Here is a 17,873-nt window from a genome sequence, read left to right as displayed (position 1 = left end):
AAATATCCCTCCTCTTTTTAGGAAGAAGGAATACAAAGATCATTTTATTCAGAAGCAAAAGACCTAAGAGAAAAGGTCTAAATGTCACAAGTCTTTGTCTCATTTCCCTTTCCCTGGGGGTTGAGCACTTGTGTACATTATATGTTTTTCACTGCAGGTTCATCTTGCAGCTTCTCAGGAGCCCAGGAAATGGCCTAAACCATGTCTCTACCAGACACAGCAAGAGATGGATCCATTTTTACCAGAGAAAGCTGAAATGGAATCCCAGACCAGCTATTCCTGCTTCTGATATCAGGAACATTGCTTGTGGAGACAGTAACTGCTATGAGGGTCCTACTGCTATCTTCTCCCCCTCAAAACCAGCTGCAGTTTGCTATGACTCCATCTTGGCTTTGACAGGGGCCATTAGCATGGTTTTCCCAAAATCTAGAATAAGCAAGGAAGACAAAGGCTGTAACAATTCTTCTAGCTACTCTGCCCTTCTTTCCTGTGCTTTTGCTAAACTTGAAACAATATCAAACCTAAGTGCCTGACTATGAAAATTCTATGTCTTTGGCCGACATGTTATTTTTCTTTAGTCTTCTGGAAATTAAGATCGTTTTTATTTAGCTTAATTAAGGATGTGCCAAATCAGCGACAAAAATATAACTCTGGGGCAAATAAAACTAATTGCTCATAAAATGGCTTCTTGCAAATAAATACAAAAAAAACCCCACAAACCACCCAAACAGAAAAAAAGAAAAAACAAGATTTTACACAGCAAATTTCTTCTATGTTTTACGGGAAAATAAGCAAGCCAGTAAAGCTCAATAGAAGCAGAAATCACACAACTGTAGCAAGAAGTTCTCTGTTCCAACTAATTTCTCACAAAGCCTTCCGAATTTAGGAACCAGCATGTGTACAGTATTCCAGTAGTTGCCAGCATGCCTCAAAGACTGCAGAGGGACACTACAAAACTGTGGCTCTCTACATCTGTGTTTTCTACCACAGACAGTATTACTAGAAGACAAATATTAATAGACAAAACCTATCTGTGAGAAGATCAACATCAGTCTATTACTAGCCTACAACTCAAGCAAGGCCAAATAACCTGAAGCTCTCGGTTTTGATCAAGGTGTGCATTTCCTTCTGTGGATTATACTACTAGCCTGTTGGTTTGAAGAATGTTTTTTGGCAAACACACACACTTGCCAAAGCAGCCCTACCAGATCACCTCCCAGAGGACCCTTTTCTAGCCATCTATCCTCACTCCAAGTCAGTATGTGCTAACTTGCATAATAAGACAAACGCCTAACATTGCTTCAAGAACTTCTTTCATCTGGTGTGAATTTTACCTGTAACAGAGTGAAGGAGGACACAAAGATGCATTATAAGCTTCACGGTGACACATGTGGAAAATAGAAGCTACATCCTATTAAATATGGCTTGTTTCACTACACATTAACAGCAGAGCCACATGATTTTCAAGAGCATATTGCTCATAAACAACTAAAATCCAGGAAATGCACAGTGTCTGAGATTGGTCTGAACCAGAATGTGTGATCAGAATCTCCTTCATCTGATCTTTTTTCATACCACCAGCCATGGGTTCCACCTTTTCACTACCATGACAAGCTCATGATGTCTGTTGGATCCTTAGCAGCTGCTTTATAAAGTTTAGAGTTCATCCACATGATAGTGAAGTTGTACTGGTGCTTAATTACCTTCCCCGTGAAAATAGCCTGTGCCTTATTCCTGGCTTCTGGCTAGCTTTTGCTCCACAGAAAAAAGTGTAAACATTGAATTAGTTTTTTGCTATTGCCAAGCTTTCTCGCCTTCCATAGATAGATGAATGAAATGGATCCATTTAACTAATAAACCAGCTTTTATTAGAATAGTAAAAATCATCATATCAACCAGTACAGTGACCTGTAATTCCAGTGCTGAGCTGGCCACCATGGCTGCAGACAATACTCAAACAAAGAAGCCAAGGCTTAGGGAGCGAAAATTTTTTCACAAAGGGGGAAGAAAATTTCAAGTGATTTGATAACCACTTGCAAATGATAAAGTTTTGCACAGGTCCTAGTGACTTGGAAACATTCTTGACTAATTATCTTCACTTGGCAATATTTATAGAGAAAGTGTAAAGTATGTGCATAAAGTGTGCAGATTTGATATAAATGCACATACTTTGCTATAAAAATGCTCTCTTTGTCCCCTGCTTAAGAATAAAAGCGATAGCATCATCCAATCAAATGAAGAAGCAAGAGCAGTTCAAGGGGAGAATTATTTTTATTGTAAATTTCCAGAGGGAATTAACCAATTTTCTGTATTATGATAGAATCAGCATATTGTAGATTGAACCTGTAGATAATGTCAAAGCAGAAGAGGTGCTTTCAGATTTGTGTGCCTGCTGAATCTCAAACACAAAAGGCTGCTGTACTTCTGTTTGCTCTGCAGTTTTCTCATCAATGTGCACATTATTGGACCTTACTGTGGTTGCAACGAGCACTTCAGCCTGGCTGATGAGAGAAGTGAAAATACCCCTTGGACCTCATGCAATTCAGTACTTGGCAATGACTGCCCCTCCCATCAATGCATGGGTGATGGTGAAAGAAGGGAAAGAAATGAGATCATGGCCATATGCAAAGAGTTTTTTAAGCATGGGTACATGCCATGCTGTTTAAAATTTAAAAAAAGTCTTTTATTATTACTGCTATCCTACAATTTAATCCTGAATACGATTACTTCATACAGAAAAGAAGTTGGCAGGGAACCGACGTGAAAATAAGGGCAATACAGAATAGCTAGGAAAAGCAACAGAGAGCTCATAACCTTCAAACCCTGCTTTCCCACATTCAATTAGCATATACATTTTAACATCTCCCGCAACGTTCAGAAAAATGACACAGTGCCCTTCTGGATATATTTTATTGAAAGCAGTAGATTCAATGTTAGATATAGTGAAATAAGCATTAAAGATAATATTTCACTCTGAGTTTGAATGAATTTTTAGAAGAGCGGGTGTGAATGAACAGAATCATAGACTCATACAATGGTTTGGGTTGGAAGGGACCTTAAAGATAATCTAGCTCCAACCCCCTGCCATGGGCAGGGACACCTTCCACTAGCCCAGGTTGCTCAAAGCCCCGTCCAACCTGGCCTTGAACACTGCCAGGGAGGGGGCAGCCACAGCTTCTCTGGGCAACCTGTGCCAGTGCCTCACCACCCTCACAGGAAATAATTTCTTCCTAATGTATAACCTAAATCTACTCTCATTCACTTTAAAACCATTACTCCTCATCCTATCCCTACACTCCTTGATAAAACGTCCCTCCCCATCTTTTCTGTAGCCCCCCTTTAAGTACTGGAAGGCTGCTGTAAGGTCTCCCTAGAGCCTTCTCTTCCCTATACCCAGCTCTCTCAGCCTATCTTCACAGGGAAGGTGGTCCAGTCCCTTGATCATTTTCATGGCCTCTTCTGGACCCCCTTGAGCAGCTCCATGTCCTCCTTATGTTGGGGGCCCCAGAACTAGACACAGTGCTCCAGGTGGAGTATCACAAGAGCAGAGTAGAGGGGGAGAATCACACCCCTCAACCTACTAGCCACACTTCTCTTGGTGCAGCCCAGGGTACGGTTGGATTTTTGGACATTTCTGGCTCATAGTCAGTTTTTCATCCACCAATACTCCCAAGTCCTTCTCTGCAGGGCCGCTCTCAACCCACTCATCGCCCAGACTGTATTTGTCCTCGGGATTGCCTCAACCCATATGTAGGACCTTGTACTTGGCCTTGTTGAACTTCATGAGGTTTGCACAGGCCTGTGCAATAGGAAATATGATGGTACTGAGCTACTCAAGTAGCAAGCTATACAAGTAAATTGGATATCACTGCAAAAATGGGATGCCTCCTAGTTTCCTACTAAAGTTCCCTGTATTTCTTACTGTTCTCCTAGTTTCTTAGTGAGCAAATACAGCAGCCCACAGCAGCTTCTAGTCTTGAGGGCACTAACTAGGACACATCCAGTTTTGCAGAGCTGGAAATAGTCATGCTGCATTTTATATCCAGAAGGCTTAAGAAGAAAAAGAAGGAAAAAAAAGAATCAAGTTGCCCCAGCCTCAGGGTTAAGTACTGCCTCAAGACTCAGATGATACAACCATCTAGAAGTAATTTCATTTTCCACAATCAGGTCTGGTATAACACACACTAGGAATGCTTTCTTATTTAATCTTCATTGTGGAGTGGATCCGCAACGATGCTTGAAATTTTCAGTCATTAATTATCCTGATCATTCAAAATGAAGCTGTGCTTTCATCTTTTAGTCACTATGTTGCCGTTCCTTTGTCTGATAGCTGTACATCTGTTACCGTATTTCTTAAGCTTTCAAATAGGTATTGCTAAGCTGTGTTCAAACTGCTCTACTTTTGCTTTGAAGAAACGGAATACGCAAGCAAGCTTGGTTTTCAGATCTCTGTTATCCACCTTGCAGTTCTCCTCTTAATTTTCCCACTACTTCTCTTAAGCTATAGACATGAAAATTAAAGATGCATTCCAGTAGTGGTCATAACAGCACCAAAGCACAGTATAAACATTGTACTCCTATTGTACATTGCTCTTTATAGATTTGAGTTTCATTTAAGTCGTTTGACTCATAAGCCCCATATAGCATCTATCATTCAATATCCCACTCATCACCCATCAGAATACTTATCTCCTTTCTAGAGAGGTGACGTCCTAGGACAGAGCTCCCACCCCTGCATGTTCTTCATCTTTTCACATGATCATGATGGAATGCACATTGCTTGCAGCTTTTTAAAAAGTTGTGTGCAGACTGCAATGATTTCAACTTCTTTTTTGTTTGCTACTCCTTTAGCTTTAATGTCATCTGTAGATTTTATCAGTAATAATTTTAGCTTTGTTTGATGAAAATTTCATACAAACAGAGCCAAGGACCAACCCATCCAAGTCCCCACTAGACACACATGTACAGCTGCAATAATTCTAGATTTACAATTTCATTATAGTTTGTTTAATATGGACCATATTGATATTGCTTATTTCTGCTTCTTAAGTAAAATGTCACGCAATACCATCTCTGTACTACATCTCTTCTGCAAAAGAGATATACTTTTTCTGCTTCACACAGATATGAGAGTCTGTACTGAAGCAGTTTGATACTGTGACATTAACAGACAACAAAGAAATGCAGATATCTGTTTTTAAACCACAACCATTCAACTTTCTCAAAGGAAAGTAAGTGTTGAAGAAGCACTTACTGCTTTAGCTCTAGACTTTATTGGTGGGAAAGCAGAGTGAAGAGATCAGTATTTCTGAAAAGTCAGCCCCGAAGGCTTCTGTGAAAAAAAAGTCCTGGAAAGAGAGAGACCAAGAAAAACTGAAGGTAGGGTTCACTGTTAAAAAAAGCAGGCAAAGCCTTTGTCTTGTCAGAGGAAAGTGAGTGTAAACACTGAGGGAGAAACACTAAATAGAGGGAAGGTTGAGGCTTAAAAACAAATGTGACAGACCTTTGCTAAGCAGCAGTGGAAAATTTTCAGACTGGAAACAAAATTGTTCTTCCAAACCTGGAATCTTGGAGTCATACTTTCCAGTGTGCCCCAGCTTGCCTAGCTGAGGAAAAATAAGCATGAGTTCAAATCCCTGGGTGCTACTGCCTGCTGAAACCAAGTCTTTATATCAGAACCTTCAGAGAGAATCCTTAACAAAATGTACAGTCTAAAGCTGTACGGATGAAGTTTCAAACGTGCTCAGCACCTCACAGCTCCCTTTGTTCTCAGTGGGGTAGCTCTTCTCCATTGTTCTGGGTGAGAGCAGCTATGAGCGCTTTCAAAAGCCTCATCCATAATCTCAAAACCCCTTCAATTTGTAGGATCAAAAATAACTTTTGAAATGCATAGCTTTACCACCAAAAGAAGTGTAATTCATACCAATGCTGGGTAAATAATTTATTAATTTATTTATTTTAAGTCTTATTCCCTCTTAAAGTAATGAGGATCCCTCTACTATGTTATTGTGCAGTTTTACTACACAGAAATACATCACAATTAAATGAGACAGTACATAGTCTAATAATAAAAATCTATATTTAAAAACTTTTTTTTTCTGCAATGCAGTATATAAGCTTGCAGAATTGCTTTAAGCGTGGCAGTTGCTCACCGAAAGCTCACCATGAAAAGACAGGTGTATTCCTAACATTTGAGGGTACTATGCAGTGTCCTGTACCTGTAACAAAGATACACCAAAAGGTTCTTGCAGTCTCTCTGATCATCAGGATCATGAAATCATTCAGCAGGCTAGTAGTAAAACTGGAAAGAAAATACAGGCCCTTCTGTGTTCCCATTAGTGCTCTGTCCACTAACAATAACCAAATCAATAGTAAACAATAATAATGAAATGACATTTTAATTCTCAGAAGGCATCATCTACTTGAAGGGCAAAGAAAGGCAGATACACAGGATGGAAAAGCATCTTAAAGGATTGCCTAGAGCCATCTCCATCCTCTGAAAAGTGTGTCTAGGCTTTTGCTACAGTATCTCTGGTACTTGAGACTCTGCATCATATCCAGGCAGCCCAAGCTCTTACTAGTCTACTGTTATGAAGTTTAACCTAACACATCTTATCTAAATCATCCTTTCTGAAGTTCAGGCGTATCACTACTCGTCCTATCAGTGCGACAGCCTTTTATAAACCTGCAAACAGCTCTCCTTGATTTTGCCTTTGCACTAAAATCCTTTCCCTTTACCAATGGCAGAATATGACTTCTTTCCAGTGAAACAGAAAAGCCCCTCAAATGAAACAGCAGAAGCTACACCTAGGTAGGACATTCATATCCAGACTGCATAGAAACAGGTTGCATTGGGAAGGCATTCAAGTTAAATAACCCACAAGGACGGTTCCAATTCTCTTAGTCAGCACATGGAGAAGGGCTCAACTGAGCAAGTAACATCTCAAGAGCCTTGTTTTAATTCTCACTTTTTAAGTGTCTTGTTCGGGTAGGTCTTGTGTTGAATGTGCTTTCTCTGTGTACAGAACTGAGTACTCAGTAGCCTGATCTCAGCTGGCATTTCTAGTTGTCATCTAAGCAAAACCACAAACTGTATGTTGATGTTTGAACCCAGCTAGAGTCCACTGCTTATCCTTGGAGAATCCTGACTGTCCTCAATCAGCTGGAAATACTGTTTCAGTTATGATACACACAGGCCCCACACTTACAGAGCACTTAAATTCAGACAGAGCCAATATTTACTTAAACTGATTTTGTTTCTACATGGTTCCCTCTACAAATTCCAATATAGTTAGTTGGAAAGTAATTTTCTATCAAAACTCTTAAGCTAGAAACATTATACAACAATAAAATTTGGGGATGGGGGGGAAAGAAGACAATTATTTCAAGAATCCAGTGTATAATATGCAGGGTCTGTGAATAAGCATGCTAATCCTTTCCTGCATTTATTTTGCAAAAACTTAACACCAGCCTATGCAAATGCACTGTAATTATTCTTGTACTCTACAAAGAGCTCAGGTGTCAGTATCTGGTGGAAAACCCACATAGCAGGTAGCTGTGATTTTTCTAACTTGACAAGCTCCTGTTTGCTAAGGATTTTTTTAATTGGAAATTTATCTGGTGTGGGAGAGATATTTTAATCAGGCATCAATCTCCAACTTTTAAAGATGTAAAGTAGGAAAAAATGAATTGTGAAACTAAAGTATTTCTACATGATATATTTCCAACTAGGACCATTCGGGGAGAATTTATGAGGAAAGATTTATATATTTAACTATTTTTTTTTAAAATTAAGTAATATGTCTTCTGAACATCTTGCTTTTCATTATCACCTAGCAAAATAATCTATGGCATATTGTCTGCACATTGTCTCTTATCTTGTTATGTGAATAAGGAGGGCTATGATTTTAAAGACAGTCTTTGGGTGAGTTTCCAAAAAAAATAAAGATTCGTTATCATCATAATTAGGTCTGTAAAAGACAGGTTCATAGATTGTACCATATCGTATAAGACAATCTTGCTCTGGGCAAGAAATCAGTGCTTGACATTCAGAGCTCCTCTTCCATATCCAGCCCATTTTTTATAATCACTTTGCAAGTGGGGACTTCCAGAGTAATTCATGTAAGAGGGTCACAGTCAATCCTGGATGCTTTGGAAAATTCCACCACATCACACATATCTTCATCAATCATAAAGCAGCACTCAGGATCTGCTGCTTTCCTTACTTGTTCTCCAGTGTCTCTGCCATCGCTAACAAACCTGGGTTTTTTTGTGGCTGGTGAGATACAACTTCACCTTTCCCCACAGTATTGGGGCTCAAGAAAACCCCTTCACCAACATGTATAAAGACAGACAGCCAAACAGAGGAACAGGAAAAATCATCTAATTTTGCTTTCCAGCTTAGGTACTGCCCAAGTTTGTCATGTGGAATGGCTAGAATATTAAATATACTCCAACAGTATTTTGGATTCTGTGATGAAACAATCTGATTAGCATAAAAACAAAGCAGCTGTAGAGCTACTCAGTCTGTGATCCTGATAAGAGTGCTGCTGCTCTGAGGAAGCCAGACTGCTGTCATAAACTGGATTTCATCAATTCAGTTTTTTGAGAAACTAATTTGATTTTTCTCTCTCATGCAAGATGAAATCATGGGAGTGATCTGAAGCTGAAGAACATTTAAAAAAAAGTGTAGTCATTTGTTGACAGAAGCCCAACATAGCTGAGGAAAATGTAGAAGTGCCAGGTATTGGGGGTGTTAGCCCCTTTTCATGCTGTTTTAGTACCATACTTTTCCCACAGCAGATGACAAAACCTGGAGTTATCAAAAGAATAAAGCACCCAAGCCAGTGGATGTGACCTTCACAACCCTGCTTAAGCTAAAATAAAGAAAACCAAAGGCAAAGAAACCGTAACTCTGGGCAGGTCTTTCCAAATCCTCTTGCCTCTCTCCCCCTACCTTTTATCTCTTTGGATCACCTGTTCAGCATCAAGGTCAATAAGAGATCTAAGCATGGCTGAAGCGTGCAAGCACCACCGTGATACAAGTAAGTAACAGGAGTACATAAAGCTACAAGGGGCAGCTGAAGCATGGCAGAAGAAAAAACATCAGTTGAAGACCTGCACTGTTACAGATCACTAGAACAACACAAGCCAAGCAGAGATTGCATGCAGCTCAGACTAACATATGGAATACCTAGTGATCTTTATAACGGAATATTCAGTCTAGCACACAGCACAACATTCTCTTTAGACAGAAAATCCATGGATTTGAACAATAAATCTTGAGATAAAATACCAAAGCATATCTCTGTGTCTTTGAAGTCCACTTCCATATAGTCTGCCTTTGTAGAGCTGGACCTCAAAGACATACGAATACACAGATCTCATCCCTACTTGGGTAATTTTTCAAACTTTATCTTGTGAGAATTAAATGAAATCTTTTTTTTTTTTTTATTTCCAAAGCATTTAAGTCATTTAAGAACGTGGGTACCTTAAGATATGTAGACTTTGAGAGAACTAGCAGGCTTACAAAGCTTAGATTCAATTTGAAAAACCCACCATCTCCACACTGCAATCTGTTTTGATCACTATTAACAATTTTTGTGGTTAAATTGCCTTGTCAAAGTAGCAAATTAACTCGATTTGCGGACAAAACACTTAACATACCAATCATTTCAAATTGCTGTGCTAACATTTCTGCTCAATCTGTGTAACAGCATAAAAGTCTCTCTTTTGGTATGGACTAGGTAACCAGCTCCAAGAAATCATAAGTGGTTGTGAAGAAAGATACACAGATACCCAGAGGCTAAAGCTAATCCTGATGAGATTTGACACATTGACACAGCAGTGAACTGAGAATATTTTTCCTGCCATTTGTCTATTTGTTCCTAAGAAATACAGCAGCAGCTCTGTTTGCAGATGTGCTTAATTTATTTAGATTTCTTCACCTGTGATAAAGACTTACAGAAAGTTCTTATTTGGAATAATGAGCAGATTAAATAATTCAGCATGGAATAAGCTGTAAATAGTACTTGATTCTCCGGTGACATATGAATACAGAAGGAGAGAGTGAACAAGTTCTCACGAAACTAAGCAAATGTATTATTCAGTTACCTGTTATTTAATTCACCACTACTATTCCCTGTCTCTTCCCAGCAACTGCTGGGACAAACAGTTCCCTTTGATACTCTTACACATCTGCTTCAGACAGAGGACCACCTGACTGCACTTTATTACTGCAATCCCTTCTGCTGTACATACAGAATAGGTAAACATTTCAAAAGCTCATAAACTGCTAAGAAACGCCAGCTTCCAACTGAAAATCATTGAGGGTTAGAGACTCAAATGTATGGAAAGATCAGGGTTGCTAGGTCCTCCTGTACCACTTACTCAGATGAACTTTGGCTCACACACTTAAAAGCCTTTGAAAATGGGATTAAGTGTTTAACTCCCACTGACACTTGAAAACTAGGTCCAGGCTCAGAGAGTGCAAGATTGAGAAGGGCAATAATTTCTCAGTATTATCCTTGTTGTTTCTCCTAGGTGGGGTACTCATTTGGGAACTCAAGTAAGAAGCGTTCATTAGGTACTGCTTTCCAAATTGTGTGTTACCAATACGCAGGTCTTGTGAAAAATCACAGCACAACAAAGTATCATCTCATTATTCTCTGCAATGGGCACGTCTCCTAAAATCATCTGGAAAGTGTATGACCAGAATGCTACTCACTAGTTTGATTTGGTGCAGAATTTAATTGACAAACTGCTCAATTCCAATTATCTAGTTTAATTCAGATATTATGGGAGATAAGAAAGCATCTCTCAAACATTACATCTACAGTAACGTTTTCAATTCCTGCTTTTGGAAAAAATATTCTATTTTGATGCAGTGCATGAAACAAAACAGCATAACCTATGCTGTAACATGTCAGAATTTCTGGCAGGCCATGTAAAAGCATAGTGCACTTCAGACTTTGGGAAGAATGAATGTTTCTACCAGCTGTAGCAGTTTCCATTCCACATTGGCTTGCCTCTATTTCCTACCACACAGATTCAGTGGTGCTATTAGAAGGTTTAAGCTGCCTGCCAAGACTTTTCCATGCCTTTCTCTTTCACCTCCCATTACCTACCTTTCTATTCTCAACACAGGGGCTACAGGGACTGTGGTCCTAATGAGTGAGAAAAGCAACAATCTACTTTTCCAGAACGTAATACCTGGTTGTATGATCAGAAAGATTCAAGCAGTCCATGCGGATGTCAAGTTTAGGCCCAGGTGAATCTTTCAACAAGCTTGCTCTCATGGAATAGACTTTGTAACTTGCCAGGGATTACCTCACCTCACTTCAGTCAGCTCAAAGTTAGCTACCCAGTCTAGGTCAGTTAAACAAGCCTCCCATTAGGAACCATGTAAGGTGTCGTCAAAAGACAACAAATTTCCTCCACTTCAGATGTGTTTTACACTAAGAAAAATCTCAATCAGCCACAGAAAGAGCCCAGACAAGTAGCCTAGATGATGTGCTTAATACTGGGAGAGATCAGTTTGGCCCTTGATGGCTGAAAAAGCTCTCTGGTTTCCACAGTATCAGTTGGGACCATTTGGATTATTCTACTGTCTCCACAGAAGAAAATTGATGACCCTCTTCCCAGGTCAAGGAAGAAAGAAGCATCACTTCACCTGTAACACATCTCTTTTCAAGCTGTTCTTCAACACACCTTGATATGACTCTGGAGTGTACACTGGGAGGAAATGCCCACTGCAGTGCTTCATTTACCCTGAAAGCTGTTAAAAATTCCCACTGCTTTTACTGTGCCTAAAATCAGTGGCACTGCTTGCATTAGTCATGTTTTTTCACGCACTTTCACAGTAGAAGAGTCTTCTCACATCAGGAATGTCACTCAGGTTCAGTAAGTCTTGTCCCAGTCTCATTACCAAGTTTTCAGTGCATCAGAATATCATCATCAAACCTAACGACTTAATCTTACTTGCAATCTAAAGTATGCTGCACTTCAGAAAACTCAGCTCTTGCCTAGCAGTTTTCCCCTGTGCCACAAGCTTGGGATGCATCACTGCAAGGCAGAGGAAGTGCATGCCTCCAGCCACTCCAGGAACTCTTCTTCCATCCATTAATCAAACCAAGGAAAGAGAATCTTGGCAGAATCTCTTGAAAAATCTCCTGAAAAATGAAGACACACTTCAGCGGTATGCTTGTGATGAACGGGGCCTTGGGGACCTCCATACCCAATTAAAATTTCTGTGACTTATAAGGAAGAAAGGCAAAAAGGGGGAACACATGCATAACACAAAATTATAGAAGCCCTTTAGGCAGGTTTCTATATATCCGAGTTATTACTACATGCTAATGATTTATTATTATTTCCTGTTCTAAGTTGCAACACACTACTTGCATTGTAATCACCTGCCTATAAAGTATCCTGTAGGAAAGATCACCACATTCTACCAAGATCAGCTCTGCTCTGTTTCAGAGGGAAACATGCAATTATAAAAAAGGTCATCACAAACTAAACTTGTCAGGTTGATTTTACAAGAGGCATAGGAAGCTGTCCACATCAAACCTGCAGGCCTTACATGTAAGGCAAAACAGACAGCACTGACACACACAAAAACATTCTCTTTAAATTCTTATCAGAAACTTTTCTGGATCAAATCACGTTTCTTCACACTTTGAATGTGACAGCAGAATCAAGATCTGGTTTGGGTTTCTCCTTTCATTATTTGAATGCAAATAATCCTAACAACAGAGCATTAACTACTGTAAACAGAGGTGTACACTGACAGTCTGGACACAGCTGAAGGGCAGGAAAAGCTGGCTTCATGGGAAAAGATAGATATTTCCATCAGATTCAGCTGGGCCAAGATTTCAATGCAATATTGAACAGGTTGCACCTCAGAATTCAAGCCTTGTCATAAATACCTTCTACTCAGGTTTAGGTATTTCAGAAACATTCTGCTGTACTCAGCATACCTAAAATGGCTAGGAGAAAACACAGGATGGTATCATGGTTTAACCCCAGCCAGCAACTAAACACCATGCAGCAGCTCACGCACTCACTCACACCCCAGTGGGATGGAGAAGAGAACCAAGAACAAGTAAAACTCATGTGTTGAAATAAGAACAGCTTAATAATTAAATTTAAAAAAAAATATATTGTGCTAATTATGATTAAAATGATGATGAAAAGGAAGGTAACAGAAAGAGAGTGAAATAAAACCCAAGAAAGGCAAGTGATGCACAATACAACTGCTCACCACCTGCTGACTGATGCTCAGCAAATTCCTGAGCAACAACCTGGCCCTCCCAGCCAACTCCCCCTGCCATTTATATACTGGGCATGACGTGATATGGTATGGAATATTCCTTTGGCCAGTTTGGGTGAGCTGTCCTGACTGTGTCCTCTACCAGCTTCTTGTGCCCCTCCCACCTTCTTGCTGTCAGGACACAAGAAGCTGAAAAATCCTTGACTTAGCATAAACACTACTTAACAACAACTAAAGCATTAATAACATTATTCTCATACTAAATTCAAAACACAACACTATACCAGCTACTAGGAAGAAAATTAACTCTATCCCAGCTTAAGCCTATGCAAAGAAGGTATATTGGTTAAATGACAGTTTAGAAAGCTTGGCTTACTGTCCTCTGTTTTAGAGTGAAACAACATAAAATGCTTCATCCATAACACAAGCCAACAAAGCTCCAAAGTTTGTAGTACTTGAACAAAAACATCATGCAGAGAACTGCAAGAAACATCCTATCATTGAACCATGAAGACAATGAAAATAATTCTATTTTGACACCAAATAAAAATTCAGTTTTATAAAAACACCACACTCCAAGTAAACCAGTCTCTTGTGTCCCATGTGAATGTCCTAACTTATAAGTGTAGAACCTCAAATGTTTCAGGCTCTCTCTGTGGCCCAGTAACATTTACACAAAGATTAGTAATTTTTTTATAGGACAGGCAGTCAAGAAAGTCACACAGCATAATCTTGTATGCTGATTTTCAAGAGAATAAAGAAAAAAATTGACTCTGAACTACATAAACTGAAGCCCTAAACCCTACCTCACACAGTGCTGAGAAACATCCTAACTCCTGAGATTTGATGTTCAAGCATCAGAGAGAACAGATTTTCCACCACAATATGGGGAATGGTGCCAAACCCCCAAAGTGAATTTTAACATATCATTCTTTTTGGGCAACCCTCCAATCAGGTCACAAATAAACAGCAAACATACATACATACACACACAAAGAATTTTAGACACCTCTGCATCTCTATGTCTTTAAGAGAAAATATAGAGAAAACTCATTCTTTTCTATGTACCTAGAGACCTGTGTCTTGCCAGTGAATCCTCTCTGCCAGTGGAGCCCAGAGAAAGTGGTGATGCTTGCGTATGACCTTCAAAAAGCATTATGAAGGGCTTTCAAAACACATGGGGAGAGAACCACCAGGAATGCTGAAGCAATTAAACACTAAGTATCTGCAGCTGAAATGAGTAAGAAAGCTCTTACTGAGACTGGTAGTAGGGCTTCGGGTCTCAATTGTCAGTCAGGAATCCACAAATCCATTAGGAGTAAATTTAAAAGAAAAAAACAAGCTTTTCACCTTCTCCATTGACATAATGAAAGCTTCTCCTCTCCCTCTTCCATTCAAGTATGAACCATTATAGGTGGTCTTCTTTCCTAATTATCCTTCTAAAACACTTCTGCAGGATGATTTCTTAGGTATTGTCTGGCATTTGAATAACTTTTTTCAATTCCTTTTCATCTTTTCAGTGTATTTAATAGATCAGATGAGCATCTTTATGGACCGTTCTCTAAAGTTATTTCTTCATCTCTAACTTTTCTTCAGCACTCTTAGGTATAACCATAACAAAGTAAAGGGTAAGGGAGCTATTGATTATAGCACTATAACCACCAATACCATCTCCATAAAGAAGAGATTTTAACACAAGAAACTGACCAAAGGTCAAACTTGAGAAGATTGGCTTTGCTCTGCCTTAGCATGCCCATGCACACCAGGGCTGTGGAGCAAAGAACATTCACCTGCAGATTTATCAGTTACACTGCTTTGGAAATTCAGAGAAAATCCTAAGTTACAGCATAAATAAAGGGGAAAGGCATCAAATCGAGACAGAATGAAGAAACTGAAACATCTGAAGAAGAGCTGCTAGGTACCCACTTCACTTTACCCTTTTGATCTTGGATCTTACTGCAGAAAGCTGAATGTGTACTGCCATCATCCACCTGAAAATTTGCGTCCCTAAAATCTGAAGCACTATGGATATCTTGGGAGAAGCAGGAAGAAGGAAGTTCTGAGAGGACATGCTCTTTATTTTACTCCTCAGAGCACTATACACCCAAAGTACAGCTCCTTCCCCATCAACTGTAAAAACTGCTGGCCGCTCAGTGCTAGTAGGCACACTGAATTGACAAAACTCTGCGGAAAAATATTACATTAGACTTTTTTATTTACTAGGCTTAATCCAAATGCATGCAGACTTTTGTAGCAGCATCACTGAATCCAGCGATGGTGCACTAGCCAGCCTCTCCTTTGAACAAGGCCTACCATATTTTTGACAAATAGATGTGGAGTCCAGGCTTCCATGTATCCACTGATACTAGATGAGGTTAATGCTTGCTCAGCGGGCAGCTAACCGGACAGAGGCTCTTTCTGTTTTAAGGGTATGCTTATCCCTCCACTCATGAAAATTAACTCGGGAGCTATGTCAGTGTGTGAACCTACCAAGAGGTGGCACTGGAAGGACACACTTTGGAAGGAGCCAGGCAAACTTCTGCCCCAGGAGAGGGTGGTGAGAATTTCAAGCCTTCACACACACAAAACCCCGGGAAATGCCCATGGTTCACCCCTTTCAACATGTAACTGAGGGCAGAGTTTCTACGTAGTTCTGCAAATTCATCGCACCAAACCTACTTGCACAAAGCAACACACACACGTACACCAAATTAATGAAGGGTTCTTTTGGTTTTGAACACAGGGAAACACCAGGAAGCACTAAGAAAAATTAGCTTCGATCACATTATTTTCATCAAAAAAAAAAATCAGGACTATTTTCCTGGTTTTTAAACACTGCTGATAATGAATCAAAAAGAAAGAAGCCACTACCAAGACATTCAAACTTCGTTCAAAGCTACTATTAACCTTGTGACTCTCTACAAATCTGTGACAATTTCTAAGACCACCCAGAAAAGCAGGCTTGCTTTTAGTGAGCTTAAATCTACTACATGGGGATCCACACCTCCCACAGAGAAATTTTAGCAATCTACAACTAGCAGAAAAAAAAGGAAAAAAAAATTGCAAATCATAGTATTAGAAGAGTACCTGTATATTACATATGTCAGGGCACCCATTCTTGTAGTTGTGTAGCCATATATGTGTGTTTATTTACACATATACCTATTCACAAATCTATCAATACATTATCTAAATTAAATTTTAGACACTTTCCTAGTGAAACATTTCAATAATATGGATCAGTAGTCCTGACAATTTAGTGGAAATTTGTATTCTGTAGGAAGAGCAGAGACAAGTTTTCCTTTTCAGCTGGTAAAGAACAGTTGTCACTTTACTCTCCCTCCCTCTATCCTTCCCCAGATTCTCCATCAAAGGAAAACAGTTTCAGGTTATCCTGTGTTTGTTTGTTTTTACCCATTCCAACAAAACAATTTATCACAACATGTTTAAGTCCCAATGCTGAGAGAATTTATATACACAGTTTAGTTCATTGTAAATTAACAAGCTGCTGCAGTAAATGAATCTACTCATAAGTAAATCTAAGTGTGTACATTTACATGACTGGAGTCTAAAATCAGGTTACTCAAGACAAAAATTTGGGTATGTATGATCTAATTACATGTAATAGCTTCTACATATATAGCATTTGAAATATTTTGAATAATTTATTTCTCAATAAAGGTTTTGTGTGCTGACTTGAGTTCAGTGGACCAACAGAAGTAAAAATACTTCTCTTAATGGACTTTTCACAAGATTGGTCATTCGGTTTCATCACAAGGAAGAGGTTGTAACAGCATTTACAGATGTTTACCGAATATTGAACAACTCTGGAGTCTTTAAGTGACTGCATAGTTTTGCAATTCATCATAATCAAGAATTACTAGATAACTTAATTGTGAATACTAACATACCATAATTGCAATGACACAGTTTTGAGTTGACATAAATTCATTATAATCTACACCTAAATTGCCAAAGTATGCTTAAATCTGGTTTACTGTCATTGGGCAGTAACAGCTAGGTTTATTGGCTTGGGGAGGTTTCTTTGTTTTGTTTTGTTTTGTTTTGTTTTTCTTTCAGTGCACATCATAACAGAAAGAAATATTAAGACCCAGTGCAAAAAGATTAAATGCTTCAGAAGTATCTGTACGACAGCAGATGAAAACTCTCATTTCTTTTGCCTTTATGAAGGCAAAAAATATCAGAGAAAAAAGTTGAACTCACCAATTTGTTCCAACAAAATGTTATCAGAGTCTGTCACATTTCAATTACCTGTGTAATCAAATCATAAATGAAAATCACACAGCATTCAAAATACCTCTAATGTTCCAAGTCAAAATATATTCTTTAGAGAGAGAGGTAACTCACGTCGTTATGCTTCAAATTGATTACCACAAACTGTACCTATAATTAGATATAACTAATGCAATTTAAGGAAGAGAAAACTAATATTTGAAACTAAACACTGTAAGTAATCTTGTTGCCTTCCAGTCAGTTACCAAGCAGAAAATATACTGTCTCGCTAAATTATTATTATTAGAAACATCAGACTCTTAATCTATTCTAAGGATATAAGTATGTTTTCAAGGTAGTGTTTCTC

The sequence above is a fragment of the Athene cunicularia genome, assembly GCF_003259725.1.
Source record: "Athene cunicularia isolate RWA chromosome 4 unlocalized genomic scaffold, athCun1 chr4_part2, whole genome shotgun sequence".
Classification (NCBI taxonomy): Eukaryota; Metazoa; Chordata; class Aves; order Strigiformes; family Strigidae; genus Athene; species Athene cunicularia.
The sequence above is the reverse complement of the archived record's forward strand: the minus strand, read 5'-3'. Positions refer to the sequence as shown.